A 17,743-nucleotide genomic window follows, 5' to 3' on the forward strand; every position below is an offset into this window, starting at 1 on the left:
TAAACTAATACACTCAAAAGTGTCAAATGTTCCTAGCTTTCTCCCATCTTGGTTAAAATTGGCAGAGCGATACACGGAAACGAAAAACTACCTAAAATTGAGTTCCTTTGACTCAATCTCGTGGTATCGTGGGGGAACTTAAAATTAGGTAAACCGTGTTGAAGGTAGTTTCCATTTAACCACGGCAAAAATTACAACTCATTGATAGGTTTTTTATACTCAAATTTAAGTTGAATTTACCTAATTTTGAGTTCACTCCAAACAACTCAAAAGTACCTTCCTTCACGGAAGACCTCGACTGAGTCGAATCTCTCTTTTTGTTTTTGACAACACTAATAAGTGCGAAAGCGACGCACAACTCAAAAGTACGTTAAAAGAACTTATTCTGCAGGTTGTTTTATTTAACCGTGTAGTTAAATTTGACAGCTCCCCAGTAAATTTTGTAGAGCTCAATCGGCCCGATTATCAGGCCGATGATCGGGTCGACTAAGCCCGATAACGGGCCGATCAGAGCAGGATATCGGGTTTATATCCTGCAATTTTGCACCATTTGCATGAACCGCGTCAACCTTCAAATATGCCAAACGCATCGACGTAATCGGACCGACGTGAGCCCGATGTAGAACTATAGAAAATCGAGCGATCGTCGTGCTCATTATTTTCGTTTTCTTCTTCTTATTTTAAACGTTTGGGTTTTCTTTTTTTCAAATAAAAACAAAAACAGCAATATTTTTTTGATTCAAAATTTTTATTAGCGTCAGGCTTTTTAAAATATTAGTTGCAAAGTATATAATTTTTTGATGTAGGCGTGTGATTAATACCTCGAATCGCATTATTTCCCGATAAAATGGTATCGGCGATAAATGCCGTCCGATTCCGTACGTATCGAAATCCAAGCACAGGAAAACGATACGTGGTATTTCCGATGATTTGATTTTAGCAGTAACCGGTTAAGTGGGCGTCCCAAATGCAAATTATGTATCGGTTTGATGTGCTGTAACCGGAGCCTAGCTGACGGTAGCAGTTGTACTTCCGAAAGCAAATCCCGTGGGTTACTTCGGTTGCTCTATCGTTTTTACATTTTCCACCGGTTTCGATGGATCAATTTTACCTAGGCCAGGATCCTTGATCGGGCTATTAACTATTGCTGAAATACCGCTCATTATCGGGACGGAAGCCGTTTCTTCTCTGCAACCTTCGGTGGTGCATCCGTGGTGTCTATCGTATAAAATGAACCCTGCGATGGCCTAACTATAGGCGATTCCTCGTCTTCATCAAAATCATCACTCAAGCAGCTCAGAATCAACGATGATTTCGAGCGCTCGAACCTCTTCAGGACAACCTTGGCATTGCTCATAATAGGCGATTTATCCTTTGGCTTAATGAAACTGATTCGTCCGCCTACTTTATCATCATCATCCTTCACTGTCTGTGGACGGGGGTCGAACCACCGTTTCGTCATGTCATGGACGTTATATTTCTTGTTAAATGTTAGTTTTAGTGGCGGATATTTCATTAGAGGCAGTTGAAACTCCGGAAAAATTCTCGTAATCTGTGGCAAAGGAGCGGAATCAATCCTACTTAATTTTGCCGGCTTGCTCGATTCAATCATGCTAACTGGAACCGTCGCATTCAATGTTGCCGGCGTCGAGAAAGACATCCACATTTAATCGTGCCGGTCGGTGCGCTACGTGTTCCACTTTCGGAGTGTTCATCACTAGGCTCGAGCTAAGTGAACTTGAGATATTATTTTTACTACATAATTTCTTCGTCTGCAGCTGCTGATTCGCCGAACCTCGACACGGGGGCGAAGCCGTGTATGTAATTTCCCGAGCTTGCTTCGTACCAGCTTCGCCTGAATCAACCTCCTTACATTGTTTCTTAATCCAATCGGCATCCAGTTCTGTTGAAGGCGCAATCACACTATTTTCCGCATCAATCTCATCCTCGTGTCTATGTGTTTGGACCATCTTCAGATGAGGTTCCGCCGGAATGAGCAACGATCCCTCCCGTAAAATGTTCCACCTTGTGTCAGCCTGAAACACGGACTTCTCTGACGGGGAAATCCGAACCAATGGTAGCTATCGAAGAATTGTTTCTCCTCCACCACACAGGAAATTGACCCGGCTTCGAGTACAGGATAGTCATCGATTGACTCTTATTTAACGGCGATTGCGTTTCATCGTGGTACTTTACCAACCGGTTAACCAATCCTCGGCTCTGAACATCCGCGTAAATCCTACAAAATTAAACTTGAATTAGAACCTATAAAGGACGTGTAAACTTGCCAACTCACTTAGGATCAATCAATCGATCCATACTGGACCCGGACGCCGTTCAGCTGCTTCTAAAATTTGTCCTGCTATTTTGCAACGGAGAGGTAGGCTTCTTTTCCCAACTCCAACCTGTCGTACCGGACTGTCGTAAAGATTCCCCCGAATACCGCTGCTGTCCAGCTGTGTCGACTCTGCCATCGGACTACTCAGCTTTCTGCTCAAATTTCCACTGCTCAGTTCCCCTCGGGCACCGCCTCTGCCAGCGATCCCTCCACTAGCAAAGGCGAACGACGTGTATCGGCTGCCGTAGTGGTTCATTTCCTGGAAAGAAAAAAAAGTTTGGTAATTGGGGATCCAGGAATCAGAAATGTAAACAAACCACACAAATTAACCACGAAATAATTGTGCAACGATTAGATTATTAGTGGTTCAATAGGAGCTCCGGAGTAACACTTGCATTTTTCGACCACTACCAATTGTCATATAGCTCGGTGCTGGTCGTATCCTGCCGAGTTTTGCACAATTTCCATAATGCAAGGATATAAAATGACGACGGTTTGTGCTATTCAAGGAAGTCAGATTGCCAGGTGATACAGACTATTACTATACTGAAAGTTTTTCTATCCGACAAAGTTTATCGTTACCATTAATTTGAAATATTTAGACGATCGCAAAACTTTGAAACTCGGAAAGCATTTGGACCCGAACGAGTTTGCATGACACTGGTTTCTGGGCAGGTTAATGTGTCTGGATTAGTGTCCAGGGTGGACTATCATGGAAATCAGGTGTAAACAATTCTACCAAAAAAAGTCCTGAATAAGTGTCACGAAAACAAATAAATTACCGAACTCCATGATCACGTTCAACACCTGAAAAAAACGAATCTGTGAATAAATTTGAATAGATTATACGAATAATACGGTACACTGTTTTGGCTGTTTATCTAAGGGATCAGATTGGATTGACCTAGATTATCGGGGTCTGATGGGGTGGTAGTCTGATGGGACTGGTGGAGAGGGATCTGAGGGGGTTTAACGAGTTGGGGTTAGGACATGGTTGTGCGATATGTGGGGGAGTAACCCTTCGCCGCACACTCCAGTTAAGACCCAGAGTACATTTTTCTCGAGAGTTGTCCTACTGGAGCAGTAGAGCTAGGGTCTCGACAGGACTCCTAACAATACAATTGAAAACGAGACGGGAGATGTTACCCACTAAACTGCTTAAGGCCAATTGCAGTGGGTCGTGATTCTGAATGTGATATTCATTTTACGGTTCAGATATGTGCGGGCGTAGGGAGTTCGCGATTGCGTGTATCATAGTGAAGGGTTTAGGCGTTTGTACATTAACGTTTTCGATCGCGTGTGAGTTTCTATGTCGCGTATGTTAACGTGTATGTAACTTCGCGTGTATAAATTATATTTTATGACCGTGTGCCTTTCGCATATTCGCATGTGTTCTTGGATGATCGCGGACCGTGAATCAGATACGTAATTTTTGGTGTTCGGTTCAGATGCAAGAAGAAAGTGAGTTTTTCCATATCACTAGAGTTCACTAGTGTCGCCATGGAACGTGTTGTCTAGTGGATATGAGCGACCCAAAATAAAATCGCAAGGACAGAACATGCTTCGTAAAACCTGCTTCAAATGTTTTGAATGTATAATTCTGATATAAACTTCAAGCATAAAAATCGAACTGAGGTTCTCCTCTGTAAGAGTCGGATTAAATAACCTTCAGTATAAAAACCGAAAAAATTAACCGATTCTTACAAAGTAGTTTTTTAGCCGACTTTTTATCTTGAACGTTGCGGTATACGGATACTCTTGCATACGAATTATTTAATTTTAACCGGTTTTTAAACTGGAGGTTCATCCATGTCAAGTATGGGCATTATTTTTTGATTGGTCCAACTAAATGTAGGAAGTTAAGGGACCCACGTAGACCGAAATTTGAGATTTTTTGAACCCAGCACCCCCTCTCCCTAGTAGACATAAGTAGATTTTTGCCAACCCCCTCCGCCTCTAAAGGCTAAGTAGACTTTTCGATTTTTTTATTTGTGGAAAATATGAAAATAGTAAGAAGCACATTATACGGTCAAATAAAAATTTAACCTGAGTCGTTCAGATTTCTTTCAAGCTTTTCAAATATTAAGAACAAAAACAAACATTGATGAATAAAGCTTTTGACATTGGTTTTTTGTGTACTACTGCTCAAATCAATGAGTATCAATTTAAGGAAATATAAAATCAAAATAGTTTTCTCCGAAATACAAGACTTGTATGTCGAATTTTATAAATTTCTTACAGTTTTGAGAAAGGTTTCCGTTTTAATTTCACTATACTATAAGTTGGACTTATAAGAACACCGTGTAGTATGTAATATAATACAAGTGTGAATTTAAAAGTGCTGTCAAATATTTTTATAGCGAAATACTTCTTTTCTAAGTAAGTCACACAAGAATGTTTCAAAAGATATACCTATTGCTATAACTAATTCAAGTTTAGCTGAAATGCTACTTTTACCAACAGTGCATGATTGCTAAGCTAGCAAGTACTTTTTGAGCATTAGTGGAGCGTAAAAATTGATAAACTTTAGCTAACAATTTGAAATTATACTGTCGATGTTAAGTATTATCTAGAATGAAATATTTAACTAAACATGCACGCAAAATTTCAATTTTCGTGAACAAGTTTCAATATTTCTAAGATAATGGGATAATCTGAATTGTCTTATTCGATTAAGGGGACGAAACTATCCAAATCTTTCCGAAAATATCTATTTTTCTTATGTAATCAATAGTCATATCACCTAAGTAAGTATTATCGCTAAGTATTAAACCTTAATTGCGAATATTTATATAGTAGAATCGGATTGCCAGGATTTGCGCCGGGCCAAAACGTAAAATTTAACGGGTGTTTCAAGATTTTGAAATTAGTGTAAACGATTTCAAAAAAAATTTCAAACTGATCAACTCGAGTGAACGCTTTGTTGTAGAAGTTTAACTACACAGCTTGGGTCACCGAAATTATTAAATTAAAAATTTAAAAAATCAGACTACCTCAAAATCAAAAATCGGGCGTTTCTTGTTATCATGGTGGTTTTAATGCTTAACTTTGACCATTTTTGAACTTTAACTGGTTCATACATTTAATGGTCCATGCGTGTCTGCTAGTGGTGTCTGAGATGATAATTCACGACTGCAGGATTTTACAGTCAAAATCTTTTACGGAGAGGAACTTTGGGAGATCGTCTTTAGAACTGTCATTTTGTGTTATTCCTAGAATTCTACAACAAAGCGTTCACTGGAGTTAATCAGTTTGAATTTTACTATATCTAAATATACGCAAGAAAGGTTGTTGCTTTGTCCAATTACGTAGGTTCTGGGTTGAGTGGTTGCCTAAAGAGAAGTTACTTCAATAGTGTACTAGCTTCGAAGTGTCTGCATAAATACATCTAGCTGAATCGACTAGTATGTTGAACCCAATTCGCTTTAAATCCCATTAGTAATACGAAAATTACAAAAAAAAAAATCAAAATCTACGCATATTTTTGCAAATAGACCCCCCGTCTCCACCCTCGTAGACAAACGTTAATTTTTGCTAGACCACCCGTCCACCCTATGAGTCCACGTTTATGAACGGCCCCTAAGTTGCTAGGACGGAGGATAAAGATTTCCGGACGAGACCGATTCATGCTCGCGCGAACACGGCCGTTTGTGTGTTCGCGTTTGTAACTTCATAAATACTAACACGTTCATCTTATTACCGTGATATTATCAAGTTTGCGCGATCGCGAACGTAGGTGTGCGTATATTATCGCGAAGGGCGTAAGTGTTCGTATGTTAATGTATTTGTCGCATGTGCTTGCATGCATAAATTCTTTTTTTTTCGAGAGTTGTCCTACTGGAGCTGTAGAGCTAGATTCTCGGAAGGGCTCCCCGTCAAAATCACATGCTACAATTTGCAGACGAGACAGGCAATGGCGCCCAATAAAACACTACTTTAGACCAATTGTAGCGAGCCGTGATTCTGAATGTGATATTCATTGTACGGTTCAGGTATGTCGGGCGTAGGGACTTCGCGATCGCGTGTATCATCGCGAAGAACTCGAGCATTTGTACGTTAACGTGTTCGATCGCGTGTGCGTCTGTATGTAACTTAGCGTGTATAAATTGTTTTTTAAAACCGTGTGCCTTTCGCACATTCGCATGTGTTCTTGAATGATCGCGCGCGGACCGTGAATCCAATACTTTATTTTTGATGTACGGCTCAGATGCTAGAAGAAAGTTAGGTCTTCCATATCACTAGAGTTCCCGGACATGTCGCCGTGGAACGTGTTGTCTAGTGGATATGAGCGTTATTTTTTGATTGGTCCTACTGAATGTATTGACCTAAGTTATTAGGACAGAGGGTAATGGTTTCCGGACGTAATCGCAACGGACGTTTGTAACTTCGTAAGTGCTTAAACGTTCATCTTATTACCGGGGTGTTATGTTGTTTGCGTGATCGCGGGCGTAGGTGTGCGTTATTAATCGCAAAGGGCTTAAGCATAAACTCTGCAATGAATGTATAAAGGTAAAACATTTTCCAAAATATGACCACAACTGCTTCGATTTGTAGTATTAGTTCATTAACAGCCATTCAAAGTCTCTTTGGCCACATTGGTCACTATCATCGGTTCTGGAAGCCCCGGCGGAAGTATCCAAATTCAGAATAACAGTCACATCGGTTTCTCGGAGATGGCTAAACCGATTCAACCAAACTTAGTCTCAAATGAAAGGTGTTGCGCCCTCGTAAATGGCTATTTAATTTCATCACGATCCGACTTCCGGTTCCGGAGTTACAGGTTGTGGCGTGCGATCACATAGCAAATTCCGATTCAAACCGATATTCCGATGAAAGCAAAAAAGGTAAAAATTTCGCTATAATGTCTTTCAAACAACTTAAATTTGCAGTTCTAGGTCACCGACGGCCAACCAAACTTTCGTTGACTACATTGACCACCATAGACGGTTACGGAAGTGCCCGGGAAAAGCGGCAATATTTGAAAATTAACGAACTCACATCAGTTTCCCGGAAATGGTTGGGCCGATTTTCACGAACTTTGTCCCAAATGATAGCTATAATATTCCCCTATAATCCCCACATATGTCTATAAAATTTCGTATGGATCGCTTATATGGGTCCGGAAATATAGATTGAATCGTCCGGTCACATATCATATGAGCCGGAACTCGAAATTTTTTCAAAGGGAAATTTCAGAAATCGAATTCGTATTTTTGATGCCAAACATCTTTAAAATGCATGAAACGTCGAAATTTCATGTTACCTCGAATTTTTTTTTATAAAAATCGACTTTTTGGGACTTTGCCGATTTCGCACCTTTTTTCAATGCAATATTACAGTGGCTGTTTTTTCTTTTGCAAAATTTTAGAACTCGAATAATGATTTCTTTTTTTTTGTATATAGTTGTCATATCGTGTATAATAAAAATGTAGTATGTACATTTGTAAGCTTTTAATGAACATAAACAACGCAAAAATTCTCGTGTTCATGATTGAGAAAGGCACAATTGCATCTAGGTGAAAACCTGTTTTAGTTTTTTAATTGTCAATTAAAGGCATGGACCTAGTCTGCTGATATCAAGGATAGAAACATCCGAAAGTGATCAATTCATGATCGTGCGAGCGGAGTTTTTAGGTTTACGCTTGACCCCGCGTTTGAAAATGTATAGGAGCTGATACATTCACTTTATCACCGGGATGTTATCATGTTTACGAGATCGCGGGTGTAGGTGGCGGGGATGGTCGCGAAGGGCTCATGCATTTGCATATTAACGTGTTTGTCACGTGTATAATTTTAATTTTATAATGATGTAGCGTGTATTCTTGTTTGATCGCGCGCGGACCGTGAATCTGATGCTTAATTTTTAGTGTATGGTACAGATTGTAGAATAGAGTCCGTTTCCCCAGGAGTTCCAGGTCATGTCACCATGGAACGTGTTGTTTAGTAAATATGAGCGTCACTTTTTCATTGGTTCAACTGAAGGTATTAGTCCAGACTGCTAGGACCGAGGTAAGACTTCCGGACGTGACCGTTTCATGATCGCGCGAGTGGTGGGTTAATGTCTGAGACCGCCTTTGGAAGTTTAAAGGTGCTACGTTTACTTAACTACCGGGATGTTTTCATGTTGGCGAAATCGTGGGTGTAATTATGTGTGGATTATTGCAATTGCATGGTCGCTTTGTGACCAAGTTTGTGTTATCGCGAATGCCACGAGCGTTTGTACCTGTATGAGTATAGATAGCGTATAGTAGGTATATACTAATAAAAGGAATCATACCATCCCGAATAAAGAAAAAAAAGATACAAGCAAACTAATACAAGTACAAAAGAAAGAGACCAATGAAGTAGAATAGGAAAACACATGTAACATGCAATCAAACTCGTCTAAATGCAGCAAATGTTGTATATTTACCATTAACGACGATCGCATTTTGTTAGACTTTCATCATGCTGTGCTGACCGGAATGGATGATTCACGTGCGTCGGTAAATTCATTATACCCTAATTTATCCAATCTAACCTCGAAAGAATAGAACCAAATGCACAAATTGAATACCAGAAGTATTATATGCTAGTTCCGCATCCATTCCCTGACCCAAATGTCACAAATACTAAGACGAACACATACACACGACTAGTACATAGCAATTATACACTAGTACGAAAAACTACGATTATTACAAAACGACAACTAATAGGTTTCTACTTATATATTTATTAAATTAATTTAAATATTAAATTAATTTAATTAGTCCATGCACGATGACGAAGTCGACCGATAAAAAAAGGCGCTTAAGCCCTCTCGGTCGCCTCGATGCACCACTATCGAGGCGTAAATTTTAAAGCAATTGGCTGTCAAAGGTTCTGTAGCACTAACGCACGCGATATGCTTGATGATGTTTGCATTAGCGTCAAACCCCTCAACCTTGGGGAGGGATGTGCTCGCGTGTATAAATTCGATTTTAAAATTGTGGTTCCATTCACATATTCGCTTGTGTTCTGGGATGGTCACACGGACCGCCATTCTGATATTTAGTTTTCGGTGCATTCTGACAGGGAGTGAGTGCATTCTGACAGAGAGTGAGTTACCCCATATCACTAGAGTTCTCGGTCATATCGCCATGGAACTTGTTGTCTAGTGGATATGAGAGGATTCTTTTTTAATTGGTCCAATTGAAGGCATGGACCTTAGATTGGTTCAATTTTTGACTTTTAGCTCCACCAGGCTCTATTGGCCCTTAGTAATTGTGCAAATTTTGGTACCGATCGGTTGTCTACGGAACTTCCAAAAATTTCAAAGTTTATATGGAAATTAGTATGGAATATCGGTTAAAATTCAAAAAAAATCCTTAAAAAATCACCTTATCAATGAATTCATGAGAGCACTATATATTTCTAAAGGTATTTTTCAACTGAACACATTCGTGGAACATTGTAAGTTTGTGAAAATTCGCTGAGAAAAGTTATTAACTAAAGAAGCAGCATGACTTCAAAACAAGTGGATTTTATTATTAATCATAGCAACCCTATTTGAATAGCTCCGTGCGAGAACGCGAGTGTAAGTGGCGTGGATTATCGCGAAGATTGAAGCATTTGTATGTTAACGTGTTGGTCGCGTGTATGTGAATTCGTGTGTATATATTCGGTTTTTTTGACGCCATGAGACGTGTTGTTTAGTGGATGTGAGCGTCATTTTTTTGTTTGGTTCACCTGAAGGCGTTGGATCTATGCTACTAGAGACTTCCGGACGTAATCGATTAATAATCGCGCGAATACGGGCGTTTGTAGGTTCACTCCTGAGACCACATTTGTGAAGTTATAAGTGCTAAAACAATATTTTTCAACCGTAGGTGAAATTCACCCCGGGGGTACGTGAAATTATGAATTATTCCGGGTAAATTTCGACTTATTATCCTAATATTTCCATCGAATTATTGTCTATATTATAGTCAATAATTCGATGGAAATATTAGAATAACAAGTTGAAAAATTCTAAAATCCTAAAATTTTAAAATTCCAAAATTCTAATATACTAAAATTCTAAAATCCTAAAATTCTAAAATTCTAAAATTCTAAAATTCTAAAATTCTAAAATTCTAAAATTCTAAAATTCTTAAATTCTAAAATTCTAAAATTCTAAAATTCTAAAATTCTAAAATTCTAAAATTCTAAAATTCTAAAATTCTAAAATTCTAAAATTCTAAAATTCTAAAATTCTAAAATTCTAGAATTCTAGAATTCTAGAATTCTAAAATTCTAAAATTCTAAAATTCTAAAATTCTAAAATTCTAAAATTCTAAAATTCTAAAATTCTAAAATTCTAAAATTCTAAAATTCTAAAATTCTAAAATTCTAAAATTCTAAAATTCTAAAATTCTAAAATTCTAAAATTCTAAAATTCTAAAATTCTAAAATTCTAAAATTCTAAAATTCTAAAATTCTAAAATTCTAAAATTCTAAAATTCTAAAATTCTAAAATTCTAAAATTCTAAAATTCTAAAATTCTAAAATTCTAAAATTCAAAAATTCAAAAATTCAAAAATTCAAAAATTCAAAAAATCTAAAATTCTAAAATTCTAAAGTTCTAAAATTCTAAAATTCTAAAATTCTAAAATTCTAAAATTCTAAAATTCTAAAATTCTAAAATTCTAAAATTCTAAAATTCTAAAATTCTAAAATTCTAAAATTCTAAAATTCTAAAATTCTAAAATTCTAAAATTCTAAAATTCTAAGATTCTAAAATTCTAAAATTCTAAAATTCTAAAATTCTAAAATTCTAAAATTCTAAAATTCTAAAATTCTAAAATTCTAAAATTCTAAAATTCTAAAATTCTAGAATTCTAAAATTCTAAAATTCTAAAATTCTAAAATTCTAAAATTCTAAAATTCTAAAATTCTAAAATTCTAAAATTCTAAAATTCTAAAATTCTAAAATTCTAAAATTCTAAAATTCTAAAATTCTAAAATTCTAAAATTCTAAAATTCTAAAATTCTAAAATTCTAAAATTCTAAAATTCTAAAATTCTAAAATTCTAAAATTCTAAAATTCTAAAATTCTAAAATTCTAAAATTCTAAAATTCTAAAATTCTAAAATTCTAAAATTCTAAAATTCTAAAATTCTAAAATTCAAAAATTCAAAAATTCAAAAATTCAAAAAATCTAAAATTCTAAAATTCTAAAGTTCTAAAATTCTAAAATTCTAAAATTCTAAAATTCTAAAATTCTAAAATTCTAAAATTCTAAAATTCTAAAATTCTAAAATTCTAAAATTCTAAAATTCTAAAATTCTAAAATTCTAAAATTCTAAAATTCTAAAATTCTAAAATTCTAAAATTCTAAAATTCTAAAATTCTAAAATTCTAAAATTCTAAAATTCTAAAATTCTAAAATTCTAAAATTCTAAAATTCTAAAATTCTAAAATTCTAAGATTCTAAAATTCTAAAATTCTAAAATTCTAAAATTCTAAAATTCTAAAATTCTAAAATTCTAGAATTCTAAAATTCTAAAATTCTAAAATTCTAAAATTCTAAAATTCTAAAATTCTAAAATTCTAAAATTCTAAAATTCTAAAATTCTAAAATTCTAAAATTCTAAAATTCTAAAATTCTAAAATTCTAAAATTCTAAAATTCTAAAATTCTAAAATTCTAAAATTCTAAAATTCTAAAATTCTAAAATTCTAAAATTCTAAAATTCTAAAATTCTAAAATTCTGGAATTCTAAAATTCTAAAATTCTAAAATTCTAAAATTCTAAAATTCTAAAATTCTAAAATTCTAAAATTCTAAAATTCTAAAATTCTAAAATTCTAAAATTCTAAAATTCTAAAATTCTAAAATTCTAAAATTCTAAAATTCTAAAATTCTAAAATTCTAAAATTCTAAAATTCTAAAATTCTAAAATTCTAAAATTCTAAAATTCTAAAATTTTAAAAGTCTAAAATACTAAAATTCTAAATCAGTTTATATATTTTGACACCAGTTGGGGTAGAACCTGACTCGGTTTCACTTCACCCAAAAACGACATTAGTGACTTGAAGGATATTTTGTTCTAGTAAAGGACGATTCAGACGATACATCAGCTTCCGTCAAAGTCAACGGAACGTCACCACTTTTCTCTTGTGCCCGTTCACACGTGCCGTACGTCAAAACGTTCCGTTCCGTTGATGTTGTGTGTGAATGCTTCCATTTAACTGCATGTAACTAATCTTGATGTTCCGTTACGGTGACGGAAGCCTGATGTATGGTGTGAATCGTACTTAACTCGGTGACGCGACTGATAAAGGGCCCAGACTTGTCGCTTTTAGTTCAAACAGAATATCAACGTTGACGAAACCGAAGGTCAACGTCACGTCACCGTTCTGTTCGGATAAAGTACGATTCACACGATACATCAGGCTTCCGTCACCGGTACGGAACGTTGAGATTAGTTACATGCAATTATATGGAGGCATTCACGCACAACATCAACGGCACGAAACGTTTTGACGTACGGTACGTGTAAACGTGCACACGAGAAATGCGTGACTGCGAGCTTATCGTGACGGAACGGCGACGTTCCGCCGACGTTGACGGAAGCTGATGTATCGTCTGAATCGTCCTTAAGTTAAATGTATTCGCATGTACATTCACGCCTTCCGTACGTTAACACTCTCCTTGCTGTTGATACTGTGTGTGAACTTCTTTATAGGGACATCATCCCGGTCAAACCATTCGGAACACTGAATTGATTCCAGCTCAAATGTAACAACCGGTTGAGTCGCATTTGATCTGGAATCCATTCAGAATTACAAATCGGTTCCGGAATGTGTTCGACTGAGATGCAACTAATTTTGACGTTCCGGTACCGATGACGGATCGGATAAATGGTACTCTATTTTTCACACAAGCAAATAGGTAGAAATGAAAGGTTTCTGTCAGTACGAGTATCGAAACCACGGCTCGTGTTTAATAAGAAAATAAAGGACTCGTGCAATTTCATGTAAAAACATGTCCTAAATTAATTTCAAAACTCTTACCTGTGCAGACCCCTTGTTGGTGTTTTGCACAAATCCTGCCAGATTTGCCGGAACCGGCGTTTTCCGTAGTCATTGCAATGCAATACAGTCGTGTCCGCCGTGGAAACTGCTTTCGACAGAAAATCCGTACTGAATTTAAAACAAAAGAAAAATATAAAATGCTGTACTATTTCTAGGATTTTTTTTGCAATTTCTAAGCAGTACACGGCAAAACACATGAACGGTTACTGTCAGCTGAGTATTTAAACCGTGACGCGTGTCCAACAAAAAATAAGGGACAACTTAGGAGATGTAAAAACTTTCCCTATATTTTTTTACCTGTGCACAAATCCATCCAGATTCACCGAAACTTGCGTTCTCCGGGTCCGTATCAGTCGGAGAAACTGCTTCCGACAAGAAATCATTTCCATTCTAATAAAGGTAAAACATGAAACCGTGTGGTTTTCCAGGAATTTTCCCTATTTCGCGACAGTCGACACCACACATGCACGCGCGATCACGAGTAAAACTGAACTAAACGCAACTCAAGGACGTCAATCAACGAATTAGGCAATCCATGAGACGTTTCTGATCAGCTGATTATTTCTTGTTTACTTCTTCTGACGTTAATCCGAGGGGTGCGACGTCCGACAATATCGTTGATTCGGTCCAACATCAAACGAATCGGACTAACGAAAGATGCTTGTCGGACGAGTTTTTCTGTTCGCAGGAGCAGACTTGTTGACAGAACCCACCGCTGAATTGTCAAACAAACGTCTAATGGATTGCCTAATTGGAAAGTGTAAAAGCGAGAGAAACAACAATTTGACTACCAGAAAGGCACACTCGAATGATTCTCTCTTTCGCTCTAATGGCTTGATAGAGCAATGACAAATGCAATCCACTGTGGTAGAGCAGGATTGGCCTGCGTTTTGGCGCACTGGGATTTTGGCGCACTGGGTCGATTGTTAAAATTTTGCCCATGATGCAGAATTAAAAGGTGGAAACATTTTCTGTACCTAATACACGGAAACGAAAAACTACCTAAAATTGAGTTCCTTTGACTCAATCTCGTGGTATCGTGGGGGAACTTAAAATTAGGTAAACCGTGTTGAAGGTAGTTTCCATTTAACCACGGCAAAAATTACAACTCATTGATAGGTTTTTTATACTCAAATTTAAGTTGAATTTACCTAATTTTGAGTTCACCCCAAACAACTCAAAAGTACCTTCCTCCACGGAAGACCTCGACTGAGTCGAATCTCTGTTTTTGTTTTTGACAACACTAATAAGTGCGAAAGCGACGCACAACTCAAAAGTACGTTAAAAGAACTTAGGGGCCGTACACAAATGACGTAGCTTTTTTTCGGCTATTTTCGACCCCTCCCTCCCCCCTCGTAGCATTAGGTCACAAAACTCTAACCTCCCCCTTGTAAATGACGTAGCATTTACCACTCTCCCCCCCTCCGGGGCAGTGAGATGAAAAAAAATGTTATGCAATTCTTCTTTGACGGCTTTTATTAACATTTTCGTTATAACAGCAAATTGCGCCCAAAATAATTCCATTTCATGACAAATATAGTTTTGATAGTTTTGTTTTGAATTTTATGTCATGGAGCATGGAGTTCTCTCAGTTCATAATCCTACAGCTGCCAATGATTCTAAGAAGAATTCGTTCACCTAAATTACTATATTGGTTTGGTTGAACCCGAAGAAAAAAAATTAATTCAGGTACCAAACTAAATCGACTAGTTAGCAAGAGTAGCTAACTAATCTAGCATACTAAATCTTTTCGTTTTCTTGCGAGCTTGAAATTCCGCAAATCGAGAAACTTACCACATGAAATTATTTCTCTTAGGAATTGAGGAACAATAAATTTATTTTTATTTTATTTTATTATTTATTTCCTTATCTTCGGTATACACCGTACAGACGCATTTTAAAACTAAATATTTCTTATTAATATCTTATATCTATGCTTGGAAATGTTAAAATCATACACTGAAGAAGCTTCGTTAAATCTGCGGCAACATCTCTCCAGTGGATTATTTTGTCCATATGAAGTACGGTGTCTAGGGATCCACAACAGAGTGGGGTTACGGAGAACACGAGGAGGCGCATACAAATTAACGCCCGAGAGAAGATCGGGACTGTCGATATTACCTGACAGCAAGTCGAAAACAAAAACTCTTTGCAGGAAGATACGGCGAGTCGCCAGAGTCTGCAGACCGAGTAGCATACATCTATCGGCATAAGGAGGCAACACAACTGGATCATTCCATGGAAGTTTCCAGAGGCGAATCGCACAAAACATCTTTGTATACGCTCTAGTCTGTCAATTTGAACGGCATGGTATGGTGCCCACACTTTTCTCTAATCATTGGGTTTTGATGCCCGTCAAAAAAAAATTAAACTTGATGCTACGTCGCACAGCTTCTGACCCTACCCTCCCCCTCGTCACACTTCGTCACGAATTTGGTATACCCCCCCTACCCCCAAAATGCTACGTCATTTATGCATGGCCCCTTATTCTGCAGGTTGTTCTATTTAACCGTGTAGAGGTTGTCAATATTTTTCAATACAAAAATAAGGGATAAAGATGGAAACGATGACGTGTTGTATAAATATTTGTTTGGGTTATTTCATGATGTGGATGTTTACTTTGCGAGACTATGACTGACATACTTAATGTAATAAGAAAAAACTAATTTTAAAATATTGACAAATGTTCACAACTTTGTGGTCATCGCAGCTGTCAATTCTAATTAACTATCCATATGTCAACTATTGAAATGGTTCGTTCTCTCGGTTAAATTTTTCCATGCAAGAGAAAATAACTTTCGAACTGTCAAATTTTAACTAAAGGTTAAAAAACGCCAAATCTCGACAAACATATGATTACGGCCTAAAAACCAACTGTCAAAATCCACTTTGAATGGAAATTCCGGACAAACCGTTACATGCCAATCACAGATGTTGGTAGTAAACGAAAGAGAAAAGTTTTCACTTTCATAAACTGTTGTGAACTGTGTTCAGCTAGTAACGGTTTGTCCGGAAATTCCATTAAAAGTAGATTTTGACAGTTGGCTTTTAGGCCGTAATCATATGTTTGTCGAGAAATGGTTCACAGCCTAAATAACTATCCATATATGAATATTTGAAATGGTTTGCTCTTTCGGTCAGCGATGCCAGATGTGAAGACATGTCTTCATTTTGAAGACATTTGATAGGCTGTGCAGACTTAAGACAAGACGTGACAATAAGGGTGCCATTTTTGTTCCAATTTTACGTCAGAATGGTCCAGCTCCTGATTGGTTGATTCTGACTTTTTGCACCGTACGCAATGTTACTGCAGGGATAGCGAAATTATGTTAAGCAGTGTTGCTATATTTATTGGAAAGAGTGGAAACTTTTGACAAATAAAATTATTACCGTTGAAAAAAAGTAAAAATGACTAAATTGAAGAGAAATTGTGCGGCAAAGTGAAACAAGTATTTATCATGCATTTACCGTATACGTGATTGATTAACATTAACAAAAATAAGACAAAACCACACCACAATCTAAAATTTTTCAGATTGTGGCTTCATCAAACCTTACTAAACACCCACTACATGGAAAAACGGTGCCCTTCATCAATATAGTGGATTCAAGATACAAAATATTTCCGGCATAATATAAATTAACAAGACTCCATTTTCATTAATAACAATAGCAACACTGTTCGGAAGATTCCCACTGAGACGTCCAAAAAATTAGTTCAACCAACGTTGAACGGTTATTTGGACGTTGTCCAAATTGGTCCAACGAACGTCATTCATTGGACGATTTTGAAACCAACCGTTCTTAGAGGGTTTCGATAGGGTGAAAATGTGGGAAAAGAAGAATGTTAAAGGGAAAATAAGAAGCCGATTGTCACGTCTTGTCTTAGGTGAAGACGGGTTTTTCATTTAGAAGACAAATTTGTTTCGGTTCCGAACGATTTCTGGCAGAATTCTGGCTCAAAATCTAAAACCGATTCAGAATCCTGGTCGGTGAAGACAAATGAAGACATTTTTTCATGAAATGTGAAGACATTTGAAAAATATGCCTGGTATCTCTGCTCTCGGTTAAATTTTTCCATTCAAGAGAAAACTTTCGAACTGTCAAATTTGACCTAAAGTTTAAAAAAATCGCCAAATGGTTCACACAGGAGGGTGACATGACGTCATATTATCGTAACCAACATGAGAACCAGGGTTACCAAAAATACAGAATAATCTGTATTTATACAGATTTTTCAGCCATTTTCAGACCAAGAATCTGTATGCACAGATAAATAGGTTTTTGCGTGTATGTACAGATATACAGATTTTTGAAAAATGATGTTACAAAAACTATTTTTAGAAATATTTTTTTCAGTTTCACTA

At 36.5% G+C, this 17,743-nt stretch overlaps 1 long non-coding RNA gene across 2 annotated transcripts; it reads right to left on the reverse strand.

Moving 5' to 3' along the window:
- Positions 1-537: 537 nt before the first annotated feature.
- Positions 538-13,837, reverse strand: LOC131683000 (uncharacterized). 2 transcript variants are annotated; one of them, XR_009304315.1, is made up of 6 exons: positions 13,674-13,837; positions 13,356-13,484; positions 2,921-3,145; positions 2,656-2,838; positions 2,297-2,597; positions 538-2,239 (listed from the first exon to the last, which is right to left on the reverse strand). It is a non-coding gene; the product is annotated as an uncharacterized LOC131683000 (long non-coding RNA). The 2 variants fall into 2 exon arrangements; XR_009304314.1 differs by having other exon boundaries at positions 2,656-3,145.
- Positions 13,838-17,743: the final 3,906 nt, after the last annotated feature.

This window comes from Topomyia yanbarensis, chromosome 2 (assembly GCF_030247195.1).
Source record: "Topomyia yanbarensis strain Yona2022 chromosome 2, ASM3024719v1, whole genome shotgun sequence".
Classification (NCBI taxonomy): domain Eukaryota; kingdom Metazoa; phylum Arthropoda; class Insecta; order Diptera; family Culicidae; genus Topomyia; species Topomyia yanbarensis.